General features: G+C 46.9%; 1 long non-coding RNA gene across 1 annotated transcript in view; it reads left to right on the top strand.

Moving 5' to 3' along the window:
- The first annotated feature begins 797 nt into the window (after nucleotides 1–797).
- The window catches only part of LOC140392460 (uncharacterized), a 39,649-nt gene continuing 32,132 nt past the window's right edge, over nucleotides 798–8,314 (top strand). The window contains exons 1-2 of the long non-coding RNA XR_011935373.1: nucleotides 798–924; nucleotides 3,017–3,225. This is a non-coding gene — a long non-coding RNA (uncharacterized lncRNA). The remainder of the gene's footprint in view (nucleotides 925–3,016; nucleotides 3,226–8,314) is intronic.

Below are 8,314 nucleotides of genomic sequence, written 5' to 3'. Positions count from 1 at the left end.
CATAAAAACCCATCTAGTTCACTCATGTCCTTTAAGGAAGGAAATCTGCCATCCTTACCCAGTCTGGCCTACACGTGACTCCAGATCCACAGCAAGGTGGCTGACTCTTTACTGCTCCTCCGAAATGCCACTCAGTTCAAAGCAAATCAGGAATGGGCAGCGAATACCACCTGGCCTTGCCAGGGACGACCACGCGCCATGAAAGAAAAACTCACAGCTCATGAAGCACTTTTAAAGTCACTGTTGCAATGTTGTAAGTGTGCACAGCAAGCTCCCACAAATAGCGGAGCGGTAAATGACCTACTTCGCTGACATTGGTGGGGAGGTAAAATGTTTGTTTGGACACCGAGGCAAACTCTCCTGCGCTTTGTCAAAGAGCACCATGGGATCTTTTACATTCACCCTGTGATGATAGGTAGACTATCACCTGTACATAATATGACTAATTCATCATCATCTGCATGTGTATTATAAGTTATATGTTTTACTATTGTAGTTCTAGCATCCGACCAGCAGGTGGGACGAGTATGCAGTCCCGGGACCCGGATGCACCATGTGTTCCTTCCGAAGATGTTTGTACAGCAGCCGCATATTCGAGTAGCTCTGTAGTATCTTAGTGTAAGTTAGTGTTGGACATTTATTCCCAACTGTATTCATCTTCGACATTTTCGTTATTTGTTAGTGAGGTGTTAGTAATAAATAACTTTGTTCAGAAAACAAAGTCTAATGTTCTTTGTTCACACTGCAATATCGAGATTCCACATCAGCCAAGTCAAAGAACATTACACACCCGAGAGGACATATGAGACCCTCAGTTGAACACTTCATCCGAGGTGGAGTGTCAGCCTAAGCTATACTTTGAAAGCCTGGGGTGGGGCTTGAAGCCACAACCTTCTGACTCAAAGGCAAAGTGCGACTTTCCAAGTAAGTCTAAAAGACCAGCCTCCATTCATTGCAACTTTCTGCAGAAAACCTTTTTGTTAGACCACTCATAGATAAATCTCAAAATCACACTCAGGACCACCACTCTCCTTAGCACATGCCACATTTCCTTAGTGTACCAAGTTTAGGATTTTCATTCTAATTCACGCTGGAGGGGTCACGTTGAAGCCGCACTTGGCAAATACTTTCAGTCACTTTTTTCAGTGACTGCTTTATGGTTGTTCGTACTGGGCAGCTGGGGGGGGGGGGGGGGGGGGGGGGGCTGGTTTAGCTCAGTGGGCTGGGCAGCTGGTTTGTGATGCAGATCAAGACCAACTGTGTGGGTTCAATTCCCGTACCGGCTGAGGTAATTCATGAAGGCCCGACCTTCTCAACCTTGGGCAGCACGGTGGCACAAGTGGCTAGCACCGTGGCTTCACAGCGCCAGGGTCCCAGGTTCGATTCCCCGCTGGGTCACTGTCTGTGCGGAGTCTGCACGTTCGCCCCGCATCTGGGTGGGTTTCCTCCGGGTGCTCCGGTTTCCTCCCACAGTCCAAAGACGCGCAGGTTAGGTGGATTGGCCATGATAAATTGCTCTTCGTGTCCAAAAAGGTGAGGAGGGGTTATTGGGTTACAGGGATAGGGTGGAAGTGAGGGATTAAGTGGGTCGGTGCAGACTCGATGGGTCGAATGTATGTTCTATGTTCTATGTTCTTGCCCCTCGCCGGAGGTGTGGTGATCCTCAGGTTAAATCACCACCAGTCAGCTCTTCCCCTCAAAGGGGAAAGCAGCCTATGGTGATCTGGGACTATTGCGACTTTACCTTACCGTACCTGTGTGACAATAAGATGCGGGGGATCCGGCTCAATGCCACACCTCCTCCACCGCACACCGCCCTCATTGCTTCCCCAGTCAAACAGCTTGCCTACATGCACTGACTCAAGGAGAATGGACATTTCACTGAAGAGCTTATGAAAATATACCCAAAATTCAGACAGCGCCAGCCTTCGGGCGGGGGTTAAAAGGAGGAAAGAAATGTCTGATGATTATGTGCATTAAAAAAAAAAATAGCGAGGAGTAATTTAAAAGCTGACATTTGGGGATTCAAAAGAACATTGAGAAACTACTGATGTCTACAGGCCCCCTCAATCAGATCCCGCAGTCTTGTCATTCATTTGTTACTATTCATTATTCCACAAAACATCCTGTGAAAGCTCGGCATTTTAACAAAAAGTGACTAATAGATCGTGTTGGTCACCACATGGTTATTAAAAAAGGTTGGGTTTAACAGCTAATAAAACTGCCGGCTCTGAAAGTTTACAAGTAAAAAGAAACGCATGAAGGAAACAGCTGGGTTAGTTTGAAGGCACAAAGTTGAAAAGGCGCCTGTGCGAGGGGTTTGACTGATTTTCTACCTCAGGGGGAAGCCATTTTTGACAGTTTAGGATACTGCACTTGGCCCGCAAGTGTCCCAGGCCTCAGATCCCAAAAAGAGAATGGTCGACAAAGGTGGGTTTCCACTCCCATTGGCTTCACTGAAGTTGCGTCTTTGAAATTCAGGAGTGGCTTTGATAGTGTTGGGAGTTATTTGGCACTCAAGGCACTCCCAGGAGGCTAAAAATGTCAAATTATAACTTTAATAGGTAAATGTCACGATGGATGTTTTAATGTGACCTATGGCAGGCTATAAGAAAAACTCAGCCATTAATCATTACTTTCCAAGAACTGTAATAATATCAGCAACATGAGGGACAAAATTCAATCATTTTTGATAAAAATAATAAAGCAATAAAAACTCGTCAGTGATATTCTCACTGTAAGCACAACAAAAAAATCCACAAGGTACGATCAGGAAATATTGCACTTTGTAACTCAGCAATGAAACATCAATGCTTAGTATCGCCATGAGTACGTTAAACATGGCCCAGAATGCGGGAAAGGGTGTGCCTTCAACTCTGAACCAGAGCAGTGACATGACTTACCTTTAGCCTTGGAATCCAAACGGGAGTGATCCAATACCAACAATGGCATTTTTCAAGATAAAATCAAATTTGACCCAGAACTTTAACTTGTTGTTTTCGTGTTCCTCTTTCAGGGCTGCTGTCTGCTTCTCTGCTTCACGGTCAGCATTCCGCTCTCAAGATGCCTGGTTGCAGAAGTCGGCTCTGTAGCAATGCCGGTACCAACGCTGGGGAAGCATGGAGCTTGTAAAATGGCATCGGTTTACAGAATGGAATGCGAGAGGTCAATGGTCACAACATCTGTGCAGCTTGACTTCATGCCAGATAGCATGATGGGGGTGAGGTAGGATTTGTAAGGCATTACGCCAAAGTTATACTAGCAATGTTGCCAATAGAGCTCCAGTTGGCATATATAACAATCTTTCTTCAATCCCTTTGAGCTGGGAGAAAAGGCTGGAGTGCACAACAGTGCACCAACTCAATTGAAAAATTAGTCTTTCCTTTGGATCAGAACATTTGCAAAATATATTAAATGACTTTAATTTCCCCCCTCCCCATATTGACTGGGGATCCTTTTCAGCCAGGGGCTCGGATGGAGAGAAGATGTGTCCAGGAGGGATTTTCAATATAGTATGTTGACAATCCAAACAGGGAGGGGCCATACTAGACGTGGTATTGGGGAATGAGCCAGGCCAGGAGATTGATGTTTAAGTGGGGGAGTATTTTGGGCTTAGCAACCATAATTCCGTAAGATTTCGAATAGTCATGGATAAGGACAACAGTAGTCCACGGGTGAGGGTCAATTACATCCAAATTAGACAGGAAGTGGGGAATGTGGATTGGGAGCAGCAATTTGAGGGCAAATCCACGTGGGAGGCTTTTAAAGGCCAGTTGATTGAAGGGCAAGACGGCATGTCCCCACAAAAATGAAGGATAGAAATGGCAGGATTCGGGAACCATGGATGACAAGGGAAAATGTAAGCCTAGTCAAAAGGAAGCATACGGTAGGTATAGGCACCTCAAATCTGACGAAGCCCTTGAGGAGTGCAGTGAAAGTTGGAAGGAACTTAAATGTGGAATTAGGAGGGTTAAAGGGGGCCATAAAATGTCTTTAGTCAACATGGTCAAGGAGAATCCCAAGACTTTTTATGCATATATTAGAAGTAAGAGGATAGCAAGAGACAGAGTAGGTCTACTCAAGGACAATGGAGGGACAAATGGGTGGAACCACAGGAAGTGGGTAAAATCCTTAATGAATACTTTGCATCGGTATTCACCAGGGAGAAGGACATGACGGATGTTGAGGTCAGGGATGGGTGTGTGAATGCTCTTGAGAATGTCAATATAACAAAAGAGTATCCTAAATTGTATTAAGGTAGGAAAGTCCCCGGGGCCCAATGGGATCTATCCCAGGTTACTGGGGGAGGCAAGGGGAGAAATAACTGGGGCCTTAACAGATATCATCACATCCTCTTTGACCACAGGCGAGGTTCCAGAGGACAGGAGAATAGTCAATATTGTTCCCTTGTTTAAGAAAGGAAGCAGGATTAATCCAGCAAATTATAGGCCGTTAACCCTTACATCAGTGGTGAGGAAGCTTTTGGAAAAGATACTGAAAGACAGGGGCCGGGATTCTCCGAAATTCCGGCCAAGTGTTGACGCCAGCGTCAACGGGCCTCCAGGCCCAGGCATTCACTCCTTCCTAGGGGCTAGAATGGTACCGGAGTGCTGTGCGCTGCTCCGGCGCTGAAATCCAGCCCGCCACGGCAAGCGCGGGTCCGCACATGCGCGTCACGGCCATCTCCACGCTGGTCCCTGGGAAATATGGCGGAGCCCTACAGGGGCCCGGCGCGGAGGAACATAGCCCCCACACCCGGAATGAGCCCGCCCGCGGATCGGTTGTTCCCGATTGCGGGCCTGGCCACCGTGGACCACCCCCCCCCCACCCCGAGTCAGCTCCCCCAGCCCCCCCACCAGGATGGCCCCCGCAGCCAGAACACCGAGGTCCCATATGCAAATGACGCCGGCGGGACTCGGAGGGCACTCGGCCCGGCGAGCGCGGAAAATCGGCGGCCCTGCGTCGGAGCAGCGTGGCAGGATTCGCGCACCCCTGTCGGCGATTCTCCGACCCGGCGCGGGATAAGAGAATCCCGGCCAGGATATATGCACATTTGGAGGAAAATGGACTAGTTAGTGGCAGGCGCCATGGTGTTATACGGGGAAGGTCATGTTTCACCAACTTGATTACATTTTTTGAAGAGGCGACAAAGAAATTTGATGAGGGAAGGGCTGTGGATGTAGTTTATATGGACTTTAGTCAGACATTTGACAAGGTTCCACATGGCAGACTGGTACAAAATCTAAAATCACATGGGATTCGAGGTTGACTGGCTAGATGGTTACAGAACTGGCTTCCTTATAGAAGACAGAGATTTGCGACGGAAGGGTGTTTTTCTGAACGGAGATCTGTAGCTAATGGTGTTCCACAGGGATCAATGATGGGACCTTTGTTGTTTGTAGTATATGTAAATGATCTGGAGGAAAGTGCGGATGGTCCGATTAGTAAGTTGTGGGTGACACGAAGATTGGCGGAGTTGCTGATAGTGCCGAGGATTGTCAGAGGATACAACAGGAAATAGATAGATTGGAGTTTAATCTACACAAGTGCGAGGTGATGCATTTTCGAGGATTAAATCTAATTATACTGTAAATGTCAAAACCCTTTGGAACATTAACATGCAGAGGGATCTGGGCGGCAGGTCCACAATTCCCTAAAAGTGGCAACACAGGTGGCCAAGATGATTAAGAAGGTACATGGCATGCTTGCCTTCAACAGCCGGGGCATTGAGTGCAGAAGTTGGGAAATCATTTTGCAGCTATATAAAACCTTGGTTAGGATACATTTGGAGTATTGCGTGCCGTTCTGGTCACCACGTTATCAGAATGACGTGGAAGCTTTGGAGAGAGTGCAAAGAAGGTTCACCCGGATGCTGCCTCGTCTCAAGGGTGTTGGCTATGAGGAGAGGTTGAATAAGCTTGGATTGTTTTCACTGGAAAGGCGGAGGCTGAGGGGAGACCTGATAGAGGTCTACAAAATTATGAGAGGCAGAGACAAGGTGGATAGTCAGAGGCTTTTTCCCAAGGGTGGAGTGTCAATTATAAGGGGTGCACAGGTTCAAGGTGAGAGGGGGAAAGTTTAAGGGAGATGTGCGGGGTATCTTTTTTGCGTAGAGTGGTGGGTGCCTGGAGCGAGCTGTCAGAGTGTGTGCTGGAAGCAGGCACATTAGCAACATTTAAGAGGCATCTGGATGGGTACATCAATAAGGAGGAAACAAAGGGATACGGGTAAGGGCAGATGGTTTTTGTCATTAGTTAGGGCATCATGATTGGCACAGGCTTGGAGGGCCGAAGGGCCTGTTCCTGTGCTGTACTTTTCTTTGTTCTTTGTTCTAATGGACTAAACAACACAACAATGAATCTGTAGATGTGCACACGCCTACGGCAACAAGCTGCAAAATTCAATTTCATTGATGCAGGTCAGGAAATCAGAATGACATCTGTGTACAATTCTGTGCCAGCAAGCCCTGGAGGTAGAGTACACCTTGGGTGAGCTTTCAGCATGAGCTCAAAGTCGTGCCGCAGGTGTGGGAACTAAGCAACGAGGCAAACTGACGAAATGCCGAGTACAAACCAGGTCAGGCCAGTTTGAAACTGCAGGCAGGTTCCCCCAGTGTCCAAGTCAATGTTCACCCTCCATACACAGTTGTGAAGTCTTGCTGTGCACAAATTGGTTGCTGCATTCACGTAACTGAGCAATGAGCAACTTTAAAAAGGAATCGTGGGCCAGGAAGGACTTCCTGAGGACATGAAAGAAAAATTCCTTCTATTCTACAGGGAATTCCCAAAATGGGCAGCACGGTGGCACGGTGGTTAGCACAGTTGCTTCACAGCTCCAGGGCCCCAGGTTCGATTCCCGGCTTGGGTAGCTGTCTGTGCGGAGTCTGCACGTTCTCCCCATGTCTGCGTGGGTTTCCTCCGGGTGCTCCGGTTTCTTCCCACAGTCCAAAGATGTGCAGGTTAGGTGGATTGGCCATGATAAATTGCCCTTAGTGTCCAAAAAAAGGTTAGGTTAGGTGTGGTTACTGGGTTACGGGGATTGGGTGGAGACGTGGGCTTATGGAGGACGTGGGCTTATGGATGCTCTTTCCAAGGGCCGGTGCAGACTCGATGGGCTGAATGGCCTCCTTCTAGACTGTAATTTCTATGATTCTATGAATGATGAATCAGGTTTATCTCATACTTTTTCCCCAAAGCTGACAAAAGCCAATGATTTCTCCCATTGTCCATGGTTAAAGGGTTCCTTAAATGATATCATGTACCTATGCTTGCTACAATTAAGCCTTGACTGATCTTAGCACATCAATTCTAACCACTCGCAAAATTGAATGATAATGTTCAAAAGTGGAAGTGTCCTTTTGACTTTTCCTCCGATTTTCTTTTCTGCTGCAGTTATTTTAACAACTGAAGCAGTTTACTGGTCGATGCAGAACACCCAGCTAGACCCACTCTGCTACATTTGTTCCCTGTGCATTTATCACCCCTCGTTGCTCTGAGCTGATTATGGACTATACCTTCCCTTCATTTTACTTATTGCTTTTTACAGTTGAGAAACTTGCTTGGCTACTTCAGGAAGAATCAATAGTTGAAGACATGGATCACGGTGTAGCAGTGGCAGGTTGAAGAACATTATTAAACCACTGGGTTTTTATGGCGATCCAACAACTTGCTCTGTTTTCCCCCCCTGGAGCTAGCCCACAAGTTACCAGATTTATTCAACCCAATTTGGTGCCTTACCAGGATGGGATTTTGATTCAAATTTGGGCAGTTCATTTGAAAAGGGGGTAACTCTTGCTGCGCAAGGCATTGAAAGAGAATGTTTTTTTCAAAATACAGCCAGCATTCCTGCTCATGTGCATTGGCACCTCTGTCGACCCGTAGTGTGCTAGTTGTGGCTCAGTTGGGATCGTTCTTGCCTGTGACTCAAGGAGGTCGTCGGTTCAGGCTCCACTCCAGGATCTGAGCACCTAATCAAGGCTGACCCTTTAGTGCAACATTGAAGAGTATTGGAAACGCTGGAAGATAGATGCTAAACTATGGCCCTGTTTGCTCTCTCAGGTGGAGCCATGTTTTCCATGGCCCCATTTGAAGAAGAACTGCGGAATTCTTCCCAGTGTCCTGATCCTATATATGTATATATACATATAGCTTAAACAGTGGCTTTTTTCATTAGTCTCATTGCTGCTTGTGAGACTTTTTCTCCCCCATATTACAGGGCTAAGTACATTTCTAACAATAATAAGAATCCTTATTAGTGTCGCAAGTAGGCTTACATTAACACTGCAATGAAGTTACTGTGAAAAGCCCCTAGTCAC

The sequence above is a fragment of the Scyliorhinus torazame genome, chromosome 16 (assembly GCF_047496885.1).
Source record: "Scyliorhinus torazame isolate Kashiwa2021f chromosome 16, sScyTor2.1, whole genome shotgun sequence".
NCBI classification, from domain to species: Eukaryota; Metazoa; Chordata; class Chondrichthyes; order Carcharhiniformes; family Scyliorhinidae; genus Scyliorhinus; species Scyliorhinus torazame.
This window is presented reverse-complemented; position numbering and strand designations above follow the sequence as displayed.